This window comes from Nicotiana tabacum, chromosome 16, assembly GCF_000715075.1.
Source record: "Nicotiana tabacum cultivar K326 chromosome 16, ASM71507v2, whole genome shotgun sequence".
In the NCBI taxonomy this organism is placed as follows: domain Eukaryota; kingdom Viridiplantae; phylum Streptophyta; class Magnoliopsida; order Solanales; family Solanaceae; genus Nicotiana; species Nicotiana tabacum.
In genome coordinates this window covers 20,555,878-20,573,432 of record NC_134095.1, presented here as the reverse complement: position 1 = coordinate 20,573,432, position 17,555 = coordinate 20,555,878, and positions in this window count along the sequence as shown.

The window sequence follows — 17,555 nt, the reverse complement described above, 5'->3', positions numbered from 1 at the left end:
AATTGACAAATGATGCGGTCACGGACAAAGTCTGCCATAACTTTCTTATTCACTGCTTTGTACGATGCTGCTTCAACCCATTTTGTGAAATAATCAATTGCCACTAGAATGAACCTGTGCCCGTTTAATGTGGTGGGCTCGATAGGTCCGATGACATCCATTCCCTAAGAGGCGAATAGCCACGGCGAGCTTGTTGCATTAAGCTCATTTGGGGGCACCTTTATCATGTCTGCATGTATCTGACAGCGATGGCACTTTCGGACATACTGGATGCAGTCTGTTTCCATAGTCATCCAAAAATAACCAGCCCGGAGTATCTTCTAGGCTAAGACAAAATCGTTCATATGTGGAACGCAGGTCCCAGCATGGATTTCCTCTAGTAGCCTGGATGCTTCCCTTGTGTCGATACACCTTAATAATCCCAAATCAGGAGTCCTCCTATGCAGGATTCCTCTACTGTGGAAGAAATTGTTAGATAACCTCCGAAGTGTGCGCTTCTGAGTGGTGTTGGCAAGCTCTGGGTATTCTCCTTTTGCCAGGTATTCCTTGATATCATGAAAACAAGGTTTTCCGTCCGCTTCTTCCTTGACATGAGCACAGTAGGCTGGATGATCATGAATCTTCATCGGAATAGGATCAATGAAGTTCTTATCTGGATGTTGTATCATAGATGACAGGGTAGCCAATGCATAGGCAAACTCATTCTGGACTCTGGGAACATGCTGGAATTCTGTCTTTGTGAATCTCTTTCTCAACTCCTGTACATGATACAGATAAGGGAGTATCTTAGAGTTCTTGGTTGCCCATTCTTCTCGGACCTGATGTATAAGCAAGTCTAAATCCCTGATTACTAGCAACTCTTGGATGTTCATGTCAATGGCCATATTGAGTCCCAAGATGCAGGCTTCGTACTCGGCCATGTTGTTGGTGCATGGTAACCTGAGTTTGGCGGACACCGGATAATGCTGACCGATTTCTGATACTAGAACTGCTCCTATGCCAACTCCTTTGAAATTTGCTGCTCCGTCAAAAAACATTCTCCAACCATCATAGGATGCTGCAATGTCTTCTCCTATGAAGGATACCTCCTCGTCAGGAAAATACATATTTAAGGATTCGTATTCTCCGTCCACGGGATTCTCGGTAAGATGATCCGCCAAAGCCTGTCCCTTGATCGCTTTCTGAGTCACATAGACAATGTCGAATTCACTCAACAGGATTTGCCACTTGGCTAGCTTGCCAGTGGGCATGGGCTTCTGAAAGATGTACATCAACGGATCCATCCTTGATATGAGATACGTAGTATATGCACAGAAATAGTGCCTTAACTTCTGAGCTACCCAAGTCAGAGCACAACAGGTGTGTTCCAACAGAGAATACCGGGCCTCGTATGGGGTGAACTTCTTGCTGAGATAATAGATAGATTGCTCCTTCCTTCCCGTTTCATCATGTTGTCCCAGAACACAACCGAGTGCTCCATCTAATACTGCAAGGTAGAGCAATAGAGGTCTGCCCGGCTCGGGCGGGACCAAGACTGTCGGTGTGGATAGGTACTCCTTGATTCTGTCGAAGGCTTTTGACAGTCATTAGTCCATTCGCCAGCGGCATCCTTCTTCAACATCTTAAAGATTGGCTCACAGATGACAGTAGATTGAGCTATGAACCGGCTGATGTAGTTAAGTCTTCCCAAGAAACTCATTACGTCCTTCTTGTTCTTTAGCGGTGGCAACTTTTGAATGGCTTTAACCTTTGACGGATCCAGTTCTATTCCTCGGCGACTCACAATAAACCCAAGTAGTTTTCCGGCAGGAACCCCAAATGCACATTTTGCGGGATTCAGCTTCAAATTGTACCTTCTTAGTCTATTGAAGAACTTCCTCAAATCTTCCATGTGATTAGTGGCTTTCTTGGACTTGATGATGACGTCATCTACATATACCTCGATCTCCTTGTGTATCATATCATGGAAAATGGTAGTCATGGCCCTCATGTAGGTGGCCCCAGCATTCTTTAATCCAAACGGCATCATCTTGTAACAATACACTCCCCACGGCATAATGAAGGTCGTTTTCTTAGCATTTTCTTCATCCATCCAGATCTGATGATACCCAGCAAAACAATCAACAAACGATTGCAGCTCGTGCTTGGCGCAGTTGTCAATTAAAATGTGTATGTTTGGCAAGGGGAAGTCATTTTTGGGACTGGCCCGGTTGAGGTCACGGTAGTCGACACAGACTCTGACCTTCCCATCCTTCTTTGGTACTGGCACGATGTTGGCTAACCATGTTGGATACTATACTACTCTAAGAACCTTAGCTTTGACTTACTTGGTGACTTCTTTCTTGATTTTCAAACTCATGTCAGGCTTGAACTTCCTGAGCTTCTACTTTATCGATGGGCATGTCGGATCAGTTGGTAGCTTGTGCGCCACAATAGATGTACTCAAACCAGTCATGTCATCATACGACCAGGCGTGTCCTCATATTCCTTCAGAAATTCTGTGTATTCTTCATTTTCTGCCGGTGACAAATGAACGTTGATCCGAGTTTCTTTGACATTTTCTACATCTCCCAGGTTAACAATCTCGGTCTCGTCTAGGTTGGACTTAGGTCTGTTCTTAAAATCCTCAACCTCTTTAACAACCTCTTCTGGTATATCATCTTCCTCTGAGTCTGTTTGTCGCATTGTCTCGTTACATGTCACAGTCGTTGGTTCATCAAGATAAGTAATAGTAATACTGTAAATAAAGTAAATAAGAGAAAGTAATAAGAGTCAGATTCATAAAAAAAATTGAAATGCTTTGAAAAATTCCATAACTATTTTGAACATTGAAGATCTTATTGCAAAATTTAAAGGCAAAAGGAAAGTGAACTAATAAAAAATGAAAAAATAGTGCATGATTCTTGTTCAGCCTTGCTACCCCGAGGCTTTTCAGACTCTGGTGGTTCTGATGGACCAATTATTGAGGTGCGCTCCTCGGCTCACGGCTTGTATGGAAGGGCCTTCCTCCCCTTCCTCCTCGAAAATGACACAACAATCCATGTCATCCTCTTCCAAAAACAAATCGCTCATCGCTGCCAGTGCTTCCTCTTCTTTTGACCCATATATAACATTAGCTAGCTGGAAAATCTACTCCAAGTGAGATATCGGGTGCTCTAGTGGATAATAAAGCCCGTGCCATGGCGGCGACCATTCATTGAACTCTTTCCAAGTATACTCGTATCCCAGACCGAAGGTGGTACCATGTTTCTTTAGCTTGACAGGCTTAGCGATCCCTTGTAGGTTCTTGCCAAGTCCCTTGCCTGGCTCATATCCTCACCAGTTCAATATTCTTTCTATTTTGTTGTCCCACCATTTATCCTTGTCAACTGCATTGACTCGCTCGATGTAGTGATACGTTTCTCCGCCTATCTTCCTTCTTCCTTGGATTGCTGGGATGGTCTGGCAACTGTATATGGGATTGCTACTGTCGCCGTGGATGATCACCTCTTGCTGATTCCACTCAAATTTCACTGCTTGATGTAGGGTTAATGCTACAGCTCCAGCGGCATGAATCCATGGTCGTTCCAAGAGCAAGTTGTAAGATGTCGGCACGTCTATTACTTGAAAGTTGACATTAAACCAAGTAGGCCCCATCTGTAAACACAGGCTGATTTCCCCATTAATGGCCCCATATTTGATCTCATGCAGCCATTTCCCTAATGTTCGGAGTGTTACCAGCGGACAAATGTTGAGGCTGGACCGTCTATCGATCAGGACCCTGGTGATAAAATAATCCTCGCATTGCACGGTGATGTGCAATGCCTTGTTGTGGCTTGCCCCTTCTGGTGGCAACTCATCTTCATGAAAAGTGATTTTGTGACTCTCCAATACCTGTCCCACCATATTTGCCATTTCTCCTCCAGTGATGTTGCTTGGTACATGTGCCTCACTCAGCACCTTCAATAAGGCATTCTTATGTGTGTCAGAGCTTTGTAGCAGAGCTAAGATAGAGATCAGGGCTGGCGTTTTGTTCAACTGATTAATGACTGAATACTCTTTGGCCAGTATCTTCCTCCAGAGGTCGTCGGGCCCAGCTTCAATAATGGCTGGCCGTCCAGATGCCTGCTTACTCGACTCGGCCAAGTGTTCTGGGGTATAAACCCTGCCGGTCCTTGTCATACCCTATGCCGCAGCTGCTTCTCCAAACTTGTTTTTCCTTTTCCTTCTTGCCTCAGCTGTGTAATCCCATGGTATGGCTTTTGTGTGGAACGGTGTTATGGCTGTCATTGCTACCAGAATGGGCACCCTTGCTTTGGAAGGTAATACAGCAACCTCAAATGGTACAGGTGCCTTTGGGGATCCAAACTTGACCTCAATTGGTGTTGGCGTATTTGCAGGGGGTGGTGCTTCAAACTCAAGTGGTACAGACATATTCACATCGGCGTCCCCAGAAGGCTGAATCTAGACCACAATCGGGTTAAGGGTGACTATTGATTTCTTTGGCTCGTCACCCTCTGCGATTAATCTGATCGATCCTTTGGGGTCCCAATCATCCTCTGTCTCAATTATGTGAATGCCTCCACCCTTGTGGTCTGGTACTGGGTTGTTGCGGACGTTCGGGGTAGGCTCTTTTGCCAGATGATCTTGTTGTCAATCAAAGCTTGGATCTTATCCTTCAGAGAGCGGCACTCATCAATGGTATGCCCTTTTATGCCGGAATGGTATGCACAAATTTTGTTTAGGTTGAACCATTGGGAGGGATTTTTAGGGGTTATGGCAGGGATAGGGTGACATAACCAACAGCTTTGAGCCTTTCATACAGCTGGTCAATTGGTTCGGCAATGGCGATATACTGTTTGGGAGGTTCGTGGTCGAAATTTGGTCGGGGTCTAGGAAAGTTTTGGCTAAGGGGAGGTGATTGATAGTGGGCTTGTTGGGTGTTGTAGGCTTGGTAGACATGTGCGGGTTGGGAGTATCTGGGTGAAGTAGGTTGATATATGGGTGGTGGAGGTGATTGGTAAGTAGGTGGTGGAGCTTGGTAAGAGGGCGAGGGTGCTTGGTAATTTGGGGTAGGTTGATATGTGAGTGGAGGTATTGGGTAGGTTCGGTATTTGATTTGGGATTTTGTTCTCTGTGCAACCATCACAGCACTTACGTCCTTTTTCTTAGACGTGCCACCAGACTGTAAAGCCTTATTGGTAGCCTACAAAGCTTCAAGGTTTGTGACCATGCCACTTTTGATACCTTCCTCGATCCTCTCCCCCAGCTTGATGATGTCGGAAAATTTATGGCTTTCAATCAGCATCAACCTTTCATAGTACTGTGGGTCTTGAGCTCGGACGAAAAACCTATTCATTTGTTCTTCTTCTAAAGCCAGTCTGACCTTAGCAGCCTCTGATCTCCAATGAGTGGCATACTCACGGAAAGTTTCTGTGGGTTTCTTCTTTAGGTTCTAGATATAGAACACATCTGGTACATTCTTCGTGGTGAACCTGAACCTGTCCATAAAGTTGGACTCCATACTCACCCAGTTCGACCATTTCTTCAGGTCTTGGCTTATGTACCAAGACAGAGCATCTCCCTTTAGACTCCTCATGAAAAGCTTCATGCGAATCTTTTCGTCCTTCCCTACTCCGACCAGCTTGTCGCAGTATGTCCTTAAATGGACTGTAGGATCCCCTGTACCATCAAACATTATGAACTTAGGAGGTTTGTACCCCTCGGGCAGTTCAAAATTTGGTTGTATGCAGAGGTCTTCATAGTTCAATCCCTTGATTCCCTTGCTTCCTTCAACACCCTGAACTCGGCTAGTCAACTTCTTGAGTTCTGCGGCCAGGTTCCTGATAAGGGAGTCTTTATCATTAGACTCTGGTATGCTTGAGACAGGTTGGGTGGAGGGTGGCATGGTTTCCACATAGATAGGGGTGTTATGGTGAGGGTGGAGATGATCATTTGCGAAGTTCAGTGGTTCAGGGATGAGTAGCAGGGTGTTGTTGGAAGTGTGGCAAGTGTTACAGTGGTGATGGGGAGCGGGATGGTTTTGTGGTTTTGGGATGTTTTGTGGAGGTGTGGGATTTTGAGTGTTAGGAAAGTTGATATCTGGGGTGGTGAGGGAAAACGACAAGCTTTCCAAATTCCGGACTTGATCAAGTTCCTCATGAAATTTCAGTAGTTTCTGCTCGAGTTGGGATGCACCTTCTTTGGAGACATGAGTACCCTGAGTGATTTCTACCCGTTCAACCGAGTTTTCTTTTCTGTTGTTGCTCAAATATTCCATTTTTCCGTGTTCTTATTTTTGACGGGACTAGGAGGAGGAGTGGGTGGAGGGCCCTTGGATCTTATGGAGTATGATGACAATGCCAGAGTGCACGAACTAACTTTTGGGGAGGGGAATAAAACAAAAGAAAAAACAAAAAGATAGCAAGTTAGTGCGGATTATAAGGAAAAGATGTTGCGATATTTAAACACATAGTGTGAGAATATAAACCGTGTCTTAATTTGGGAGCCTCGTTATGCCCGAGGTAGGCCTAGCGACAAATTGATTTGGAGAACTTAGAATACTAAATGCCTCATTTTATTGATAAAAAGCAGACGAATCCTAAAACTACACTAAATAATAAGGAATAAAATGTCACTACTGGCCATTGGCCTTATTGCATTTCATAAAGTAAAAGAAAACTCCTATCTATTTGGTCCCAGAAGGACCTTCCTCAGGTTGAATGCTCTCATTAATCAAATCCTCCAGCTCGCGTAGGTTCACCAGTAGAAATGCCTTTGCCATGTGTTCTCCTTCGTTTCCTTCAGCGTTCTGGCAGTCGGTGACTCTCTTCCTCACTTTCCCTTCCAATTCCAGCAGACTATACTCCAGATATTCCAACTCTTTTCTAGCTTTGGCGGCCCTCTCTTTCCACTCATTGATTTGGGTCATTTGATGGAAGACTTCTCCACCAGTCCAGCAAGAGTGAGGGTGTGCTAACCATACCGAAGTTGGGGACCTCGTGCCTCATGTTTCTGCAAGACAAAAGGGTTAGGCCCTTATCCCCGTCGGACTCGACTATTTAACTATCAATAATTGGCATAAGCAGCATTTAGTTCTCCAAATAAATGCACAGAATGTGGTAATGTCCGTTTGGGTTCCAAGGAAACCCAATGGACTTTGGACAAGGCTATCTTAAAGAGTCATTATGTGGACAACATAACTGACTCGGCTAGGTTTTGACAGTGATGCATGCACAATTAAACAGAGTAGGGTTTCTATGGGGTATTAGACTGGTACCCTTGAGCGGACAACTCAAGAGGGAAAGGCACGGAACCGTCGACTACACCGTTGATCGACTGGTTTTATCGCAAATACGCCTTTGCCAAATTTAGGGGGTAATAATATTGGAAGGGCGCAATCACTCATTATAAGCGTTGCTATGGTATTTTGTTTGGCACGAGTGGAATATGATGTTGAATATGCATTTACAATAATTAAACAAATTGTCATGTATTGCACATTCATAAGGTAATAATTACAATAATTGCTCAAAATTACAACAGTATTAAAGGAAAGCGGTAAAAGAAAGCATTAAGAGTAATAAAGAGAAGAAACGAAGAGCCAAGTCAGTTTTCGAAGTAGGAGAGCAAAATAAATAATTAAAGGCATTAAAGACATTCAAGGAAGCATAAAGTCACAAATAGCATGAAATGGTAAAAGCCTTAAAAAATCCCCAGCAGAGTCGCCACGCTGTCGCGCCCCCTTTTTTCTCGCGAAATCGAGTTTCTGACATTTGGGAGGACAACTCGTTCCCTTTTGAGAATTGGGTTTTTTGATTTGAAGAGTCGCCACCTAATGATTAAGTGCATTAGGACACTAGGAAGAATTTGTTTAGAAAAAACCAAAGTTTGGGTCAGGGCTAGAAATTATCTCTAGGGGAAGATGTTAGGCACCCCTCAAGATCCACTAGTGTGGTTCCCCGTCATGCTACAATTGTGACTTAAGTACAAACAATAAATAAGCAATTGAGGGTTTCAAACAAGAAGGGTTGTCACATTGTGATTGCAAATAAGTTAAAATTTAAAAAAACAAGGAAGTTGAAATTTGAGAAAAATGAGTTTGAAATTTTGAAAGTAACAAAATAAATAAGTAAAGGGAAGGGGGATCTAGGTTTATAAATAATATGGATCACATCAATGCAATACCCGGTAATCACTCCTCAAAAGAGGGGTTACACGTGATATTAGCGCACCGGTCATCATATCCATATCTACCCTTTTCCACCCCGATGAGGTATTTAAACGCGAAATGGTTTTGTTACTTATTGCATGCAAGTACCCGCCCCAATCCTATCAGTCCCAGAGGCATTTGGAACTACTAGTCCTAAAGGAAAGGGAAATGTGGGTTTTGTGTGGTTTAAAAGGATAAAATTCTAAAGCGACAAACAAGAACACATAATGCAGATTATGGAAAACACATAACAATTTAAAATGCTCAGATGGGCCTCCTCACTTAAAGACAGATCGTTTGGCATGTCTTGCAGATACTGGTTATGGTCTGAATTAAAATTAAATGTTAAGGAGGCAGATTGGTCTTTTACACATTTCAGATAAGAAACCGGAATCAGACCTGCCTGCTAGTTGGAATTAACAGAGTCTGATTCAATTAGCTAATTTTACCTTGTAGCTTTCCTAAGTGAAACCTACATGCATGACATCTGATAATGCAGAAGTGTACTGAATTTTACAAGAAAAAGGCCTATTGATTATAGAAAACATAAGTTCTGCAGACATTGAGTAACGTTACTAATGATTTTAGACTTGTAAATGATTCAGATCAGTTGGTTACTCCTACAGACATCCTTTCTAAGCGTTATTGAGTGTAACCTTTACGAAAAATGCAGAAATCCAATAGGCATGGTGTTTAAAACGCTGATTTTTATTATTTAAGCCTATAAATGCATTTGCCTAGTGATAGATGCATATGCAGAATTCAGGAAACTCTATAGACATGTTCTCTATGTGATAGGCAGAAATGCAGAAACCTATAGACATGGTCTCTATGTATGAAATGCAGAAGCTATAGACATGGTATCTATGTATGAAATGCAGAGGCTATAGACATGGTATCTACGTATGAAATGCAGAACCTATAGACAGGATTCTATATGAAATGCAGAACCTGCAAGACTTGTAAACATGATTTCTATATGAAAAATGCATAAGTGAAAACAGGACATGATTGCAGCAGTAAATACCTATGAACATGACATCTACCCTTATGCATACATGAGTGACCCTCTCCTTTTCACTAAAACCCCATAAGTTATTACAAATTATTACAGCCCAGAATGAATAAAGAAAAGTAAAATAAAATTACACCAGAAAGCTAAAAATCCCAACCAAGGAGAGTCTGATTCAGACTTTTGTCTGAAGCATGAAGTAAACCAACTCTAAAGATTAAATTCCAAAGCCTTTCTCCTATTCGGGATGTGTCAGAGTTCCCTAAGAGTCTTAAGTGGACTCCGGGCAGTGCTTACACCCAAATATATTGCAGAATTGGATTATAGTGTAGTGTAGAAGGGCCAGCCCTGAAATGTCCAAGTTTAAAAGGAGCTCAAAGTCCCAAAGCAAGGCTCATAGGAGGGGGGCAGAACTTAGAATCTAAGAGATAGGGAAAGTGCATGGAGGGAATTTTGGGGAAAGCCAAGACAGGCTGGTGGTCATACCCAGTAATTGGAAGTGTTGGCATACCTCAACCAGCCTGTTAGCCACATTGTTTGGGAGTTAGGATCCATTAAAGGATCAAGTCCAGACATGAGCAACAATTTGGATATTGCCATGCTTTGAACTTTAACTCAAACACATAGAAGGGAATAAGGGTAATTCACACAGCAACAGATGCAAAGAGACAGCATATTCAATACAGAACATAAACAGCAAAGTAGACAAGATTGTTGAAACTGTAAAGCAAACACATAGGGATGAAGCTGAAAGTTAAATTAGAACATACCAGTTTCAGGGAAATAAGAAGAGAAGAGTAGTAGTAAAGCCAAATTGCAAACACACATCCAAAAGATTTCAGAAGAGAGTAGAGTGTTGAATTGAGAATGTAGGAGTATTGAAATTGAAAGTGTTCAATAAGTGTTGTTAGAGTATTGAACTCAAGTTCTTAAAGAGTATTGAATTGGAAGTGTCTAAAAGTGCAGAAGGTTCATGCCCTTTATAGTGCAGAAAGTAAGTAAGAAAAGGTAAGAAAATAGTTTCGAAATCAATCACATAAGGTCTCCCTTCAATTAAGGGATTCTGATTTCAAACGGGCAAGATAATTAAGGAAATAGTTTGATCAAAATCTTTTCCAAAGTAGCACAAGAAGGGTAAATACACAGAAGTTATTTAAGGCAAAAGTCCAGTAGTACATGGTTTGTGAAAATAAGGAAAGGCGATCACTCAACAGCCAGTAACATCAAAATTGCAGGCTTTGTTCGAATGAACCAAGTCAGGAAAAATGAGGAAAGGGTTTTACTTAAGGAAAATCAGTAACAACCAATCAAACCTTATTAAGAGGAATTCCGAATCAATCACAAGTTGACAAAACCTTTTGAAGGAAAAATTCCTTATATATAAAGCATACAGACATATCGAACAAGAAAGAACTATCATGCGAAAAAGCTTAGTATAGAAGAGTTTTGGGTCATAACAAAGAGGCTCAAATCCAGTACATAGAATCAGAATGAGTTTGAGAGTGTCCAAGGTCCCAAATAGAACCCTAGTCCAAAACACAAGATCAAACTCGCCAAAAAAACCCCAAATCCCAGGGTTTTCAACTCGAGTCAGATACAGAGAAGAGAAGACAAATAACTGAAACAGGCTCAGAGGTCTTTTTCAGGGATTCATGTGAAAACAAACAGATAAAATAGCAGGTTCAAGGCAAATAGAATGAAGAACTGATTTGATGCATAAAAACACGTTTTAAGAACGCTTGGAACTTAAACAAGTTTCAGAAGAGAAACGAGATAGTATAGCACTTAAGAGAACAGTAGAGGAAACATGTTTAACAAAGAACTCAAACAAAATCCAGAAGAAGGCAACTAAAGGCCTAAAGGCTTAGTAGAAAATACAGTAAAGGAACATAGGGGTAAACGAACACATAAGATAAACATGTGAAAACATGATATAGCAACCAGTAGAAGAAAGAACGGAGCACAATAGAAGGACATGCAAAATAAGGCAAATATAAGGACACAGGAGAAGGACATGTGAGGTAGAAAAGAGAACATAAAAACATAGCATAGATAGATTCACACAAAGAGAAGAAAAAGAGGAGTCAGAAAACATTTTAAAACCTTTTCAGAGACCCTAAATCGAAAAGAAGTAATTTTTGAAAGAAAATTAGGGAAAACGTTTAAGAACTCAAGTAGAGCACAAACACAGCATAGATATAAGAAAACAACCAGAGAAAAACCTCGAATAGCTTAGGGTTTCAGAGAAACCCTAGAAATGAGAAAGGCTTGGAAGAAGGTCTGATCTTGAGTCGGAGAGGTCAGAAATAGGCTTCTGATGCTTGAATATGCCGGAGCCAGGCCGGAGAGGCCATAGAACCTTGGATATGTAGAGATCTTAAAGGACACCATCGAGGTCAGAACCTCGAAACTTCGAACACCCAGGGTTTAATGGTGGAGGAGGGTGAGTACAGGCCATCCATGGCCTAAGAAGTCACGGGTTCCGGTGAGATTGCGGTTGAAGGGGTGAGAGAGACTAGGGTTTCAAGAACCTTTGAGATAGTTTGAGAGAGGGAAAGTATTCAAAGGCGGATGAGAGATGGAAATGAGGGGATATTAGGGTTAGTGAATTAAAAAAGGTAAGCGGTGATCGTGGTCGTTGATCTAAATGATCAACGGCCTGGATTGAAAGAAAGGGCCAGGCGGGTTAATTGGTTGGGTCGGGTTAAATTAGAATTGGGCCGGTCCAATTGGGTTTCAAAATTGGGTCAATTAGGGGGGGTCAATTTGGCTATGATTGAAATAAAAATGGGCCAGGTTTTAAATAGCCAGTTTTTCCCTTTTTATTTTATAAAAAATAGTAAAATAATTTTGAAAGTAAATTAAGAGTACTGGATCAGTTAATAATATATAAATATTGATTTAAAAATGTTGGAACCAATTTTATAATTATAAAAATGCCTATTAAATCTTAAAGTAGGCTAGAATTGCAATTATATGCAATTTAGCTTTAAAAATACAAAATAAATTTGTAAAAATATATAAAAATTACCTTAACTATATTTTGGTATAAATATGGGAAATAAAACAAATTATACACCAAAATGATAATTTTGGGAATAATTATTGGTTTTTATACTGCTAAAATGAGTAATAAATTGATTAAAAAAATCTTTAAAAATTAGGAAAAAATACTAAAATACTTAGGCATGCTTATATATGCGTACATATGTTATTTTGAAAGTATTTTGTATATGAAAAATACATAGGAAAAAATTGGGTATCAACACGGTGATGATGGGAGTGGCAATCAATCTATACTTGAGAAGCTCAAAAGCTTTCATGCACTTATCATTAAACACAAACTTTGAATCTTTTTCCAACAATTTGCACAAGGGATTCACCACCTTGGAGAAATCCTTGATGAACCTTCGGTAGAACCTCGCATGCCCAAGAAAGTTCCTCACTCCTTTGACGGAAGTAGGAGGAGGGAGTTTTGAAATCATTTCAATCTTCTCTTTGTCCACTTCGATACAGTTCTTTGGGATCTTATGGCTGAGGACAATGCCCTCCTCGACCATACAGTGGCACTTTTCCCAATTAAGCACTAGATTTGTCTCCTCACATCGGGCCAACACTTCGTCAAGATTACCCAAACATTCTTCAAAAGAGTCACCCACAACACTAAAATCATCCATGAATACTTCCAAGATATCCTCCACCATGTTAGTAAATATAGTCATCATACATCGCTAAAAGGTAGCTAGTGCATTACACAAACCAAATGGCATCCGGGAAAATGCAAAGGTGCCATACGGACATGTGAAAGTGGTTTTCTCCTGGTCCTCTGGTGAAATCATAATCTGGTTGTAGCCTGAGTACCCATCCAAAAAGCAATAGTAAGAACACCCAGCAAGTCTATCCAGTATTTGGTCAAGAAAGGGCAGTGGAAAATGATCTTTACGGGTCACTTTGTTTAGCTTCTGGTAGTCTATGCGTACCCTCCATCAGGTGACAGTCCTGGTGGGGATCAACTCATTTTGCTCATTTATGACCACAGTCATACCCCCTTTTTTGGCACACGTTGTACCGGTGAAGTCCATGAGCTATCCGAGATGGGATACACAACCCCTGCATCTAGCCACTTGATAACTTCCTTCTTGACGACCTCTTGCAAAGCCTCATTCAACCTTCTTTGATGTTCCACGGAGGGTTTGGCATCATCCTCAAGTATAATCTTGTGTATGCAAAAGGTGGGGCTTATCCCTCGAATATCAACTAGAGTCCATCCAATTGCCCTCTTCCTTTTTTGAAGCACCTCAAGGATGGCATATACTTGCACGTTAGTAAGGCAAGAAGAAAGAATATCAGGTAAAGTTGAACAAGGGCCCAAGAATTCATACCTGAGGCGTAGGGGCAAAGGCTTCAACTCTAATATGGGAGGTTCCTCGATTGAGGGCTTTGTTGGTGGAGTCTTTCTGTTCTCAAGATTAAAGGAAAGTTTACGGGGTTCATAGGAGTAAGAACCCATTCCTTGCAAGGCATTGACATACTCTACCAAGACTTTATCCTTGTTCATATCATGGTTAAACAATACAGCTTCCAAAGGATCCTCCACATTGATCATGGCACTCGGGTCATCAACTATCACCTTCATCACCAGATCCACAAAAGCACAAACCTCAGTACTATTCGACTACCTTATTGAATTGCACACGTGGAAGACAAATTTTTCATCACCCACCTGAAAGGTGAGTTCCTCTACTTCCACATCAACCAATGCCTTCCCTATTGCTAGGAAAGGCCTTTCCAATATTATCGGCACATCATAGTCGACTTTGTAGTCTAGAATCACAAAATCAGCATGCAAAATAAACTTGTCAACCTGGACAAAAACATCATCAATAATACCAAGCGGCCTCTTCATTGTTCTATAGATCATTTGAAATCTCATTGAAGTAGCTATCGGTTGACCAATACCCAAAGTTTTGAAGGCATCAGATTTATACTTGCCTCGAAATCACACAAGGCCTTTGCAAAATCCGCATTCTCAATGGCACATGGAATGGTAAATGCGCTGGGATCTTCAAGATTTAGAGCCATCAAGTGCACAATAGCACTCACTTGATGAGTCATTTTGCTGGTCTCACAATCTATAGATCTCATTTTAGTTACCAAGTCTTTCATAAACTTGGCATATCCCGGTATTTGCTCAAGAGCTTCCACCAAGGGCACATTGATCGACAAACTTTTCAGCATCTCAATAAACTTCTTGAACTAGTTTTCATTATTCTCTTTGCAAGTCTTTGAGGATAAGGTGGAGGAGGCCTAGGCAAGGGAGCCCTGGCTTTAGGCATTACCGTTTACGGTATGTCTGTTACATGTTCCCTAGACGGGTTCACATCATTTTGAATCTCCTCCTCATTGTCATGAATATCAATTCTCACTTCACCATCCAACTTCTCTTCACTTACTTACTCAATAACTATAGGATCATCTTCATTTTGCACTTCAACATCATCACTCACAACTTCTTTTTGCTTGGAAGTACTTGCTTCACCACCTCTACCGCTCCTTATGGTCACCGCCATTGCATGGACAGTATTGTTCCCACCCTTCGGGTTTACTACCGTGTCACTAGGTAGTGCCCCCTTAGGGCGAGTGTTTAAAGCTTGCAAAATCTTGACCAAGTTGGACCTCTAGATTGCGAATAGAAGTATTATGGGATGCCAATTGGGCATCAGAGTCAGCATTCTTTTTCATCATTTGCTCAAACATTGACTCAATCCGCCCTATCTCATTGTTGAACGAGCTAGGACCTTAGGACAGAAATAGAGATGAATTGTTTGGTTGTTGAAACATTGGAGGACTTTGAAAACCCGGCCCCCGATTACCTTGATTACCATTATTCCAACCTCCTTGGTTGTTGTTGCCACTCCAATTGCTATTGTTACCCTAATTTTGGTTGTTGTTCCCCCAATTGTTGGAGCTGTTGTTGTTATTGTTCCAATTTCCTTGGCCTTGGTTGCCCCAATTCTGATTATTCCCTTGCGATCTCCACTGTTGATTTGGAGCATTACCTCGTTGTCCTTGATAGTTGTTGGCATACAAAACCTCTTCACTTTGCTCATAATACCTATCATCCTGGTTGTAACCACTACCACCTTGCTCATATTGATCTTGATTGCATTGCATTTGTTGCCCATGTTGTCTCCTCTTGTTTACCAATAGATTAATGCCTTTCATTGCATTTACTTGCTTTGGTCCCTGAATCTGCTGAAGTTGTTCTTTGGCTAACTGGTTCATAGTTGTTGTCAACTTAGCTATGGCTTGTCTGTGGTCTTGAAGTTCCTTGTGAAGATTTATGACATGAGGGTCCCCCTGAGGAACATTTGCCTGACTCTGCCAGGCTGATGAAGCATCAACCATCTCATCAAGAATCTCACAGGCCTCAGCATAAGGCAGCTTCATAAAATTACCCCTTGCTAGCTGGCTTACCACACATTGGTTGGTCGTGTTTATACCCCGATAAAATGTATGTTGGATCATTGCTTCAGTCATATCATTGTTAGGGCATTCCTTGGCCATAGTTCTATATCTATCCTAGATTTCATGAAGGGGTTCATTTGGTTCCTTTTAAAAGCTAAGATCTTATCTCTTAATGAAGCTATATATCCCGGTGAGAAAAACTTGGCTATAAACTTGTCGTCCAACTCATCCCACGTAGTGATGGAATGGTTAGAGAGTCTGTCGAGCTAGTCCAAAACTTTCCCTCTAAGTGAAAAAGGGAACAATCTCAGACTCAATGCATCCTCCGACACATTTGTTTGTTTGCTACCCCAGCAGGTATCCACAAAGCCCTTTAGATATTTATATGCATTATGATGGGGAGCGCCTGTGAAGTACCCTCTTTGCTCCAATAAGGTCAGCATGACATTTGTAATCTGGAAATTGCCCGCCCGGATCCGATGTGGGACAATTGCACTTGTGTACCCCTCATTTGGAAGTACCCGAGGAGCTACTCGTGGAGGAGCTGATGGAGGGTCTAGAATATTTTCATTGACCTGGCGGCCTCTTCTTTGAGCTTGAGGTACTAAAGGCACATCATCTTCACCATTATCATCTACCTCCTCCCCCAGGAGAACATTTCCGATAGGATCAATATTTGACATTTTGTACCTGAATGGATTAACTCACACAAGTTAGTAAAATAGAAGGAAAGAAAAACAAGACACACAACTAGTCAAATAGTAGCCAAAATGGTTTAACTCCCCGGAAATGGTGCCAAAAAATGATCGGCTCCAACCCTACACCACTATATAATGGCGAGGAATGGTCGATGCAGATTTTACCGAAGGGTCGGGATCAATTCCCACAGGGAGTTAATATTGGCTGGGAGTTGGGTTTCTATCTGATCTAGCTATGCGTGTTTCTTTTAATCACATTTCTAACCATGCTTGGATTTGTTTCTATACTACTTTTAATGCTACTGATTGCTGAAAATAAACTAAGTATAATGTTTTTGTAAAGTTTTCTCAAGTGATAAAAAGCACTAGGGAAGTGACTTACACCTAAGCGAGTATTTAATGGGATCTAAAATTTAGGATAAGCTTGATATATTTGGGGTCGTGATATAACCTTTACACAAAATTACTCACTCTATACCTCTCGGTAGTTTGAGTGACTTTGCCCTAATTGGCTTTCTCAAGCCCAATTGTGTGTTCAAACAATGCAAGTAAAATTGGCTCAAGTCGGGTATTACTATCTCTAGGTTTAACCCTTTAATTGAGGCAATCAAACTCTTCAGTGCACCCCAATTCCTTGTTGGCCTAATTTTCCTAGACTTAGTCCCTCTTTATCAAGAAGAGTCTAAGTTATAAAGGCATGAATCAGTGTTTGTAACCACCAATTCTACAATTAAAGCATCAATCGGGCTAAATATCACTAACCCATAAACAATTAAGCCCTAAAATAAAAGACCCATTAAATACCTGATCGAGTCCAACCCTACACCACTATAGAGTGGCAAGAGCGGTCGATGCAGCTTTTACCCGAAAGGTCGGGATCGAATCCACAGAGAGCTAAGATATGTTTGGAATTGGATTCCTATCTAATCTAGCAATGTGCAATGTTCTTAATTGCACTTCCAATCATTCTTTGTTTGTTTATTATTCTACTTTAATGCTAATGATGCATAAAAATAAGCTAAGTATGATATTTTTGTAAGGTCTTCTTAATTGGTCTAAAGGCACTAGGGAAGTGACTTGCACCTAGGTGGGTATCTAACGGGATCTAAAACTTAGGGCAAACTTTGTTATAATTTGGGATCATGATATAGCCATTGCACGTAACTACTCACTCTATACCTCTCGG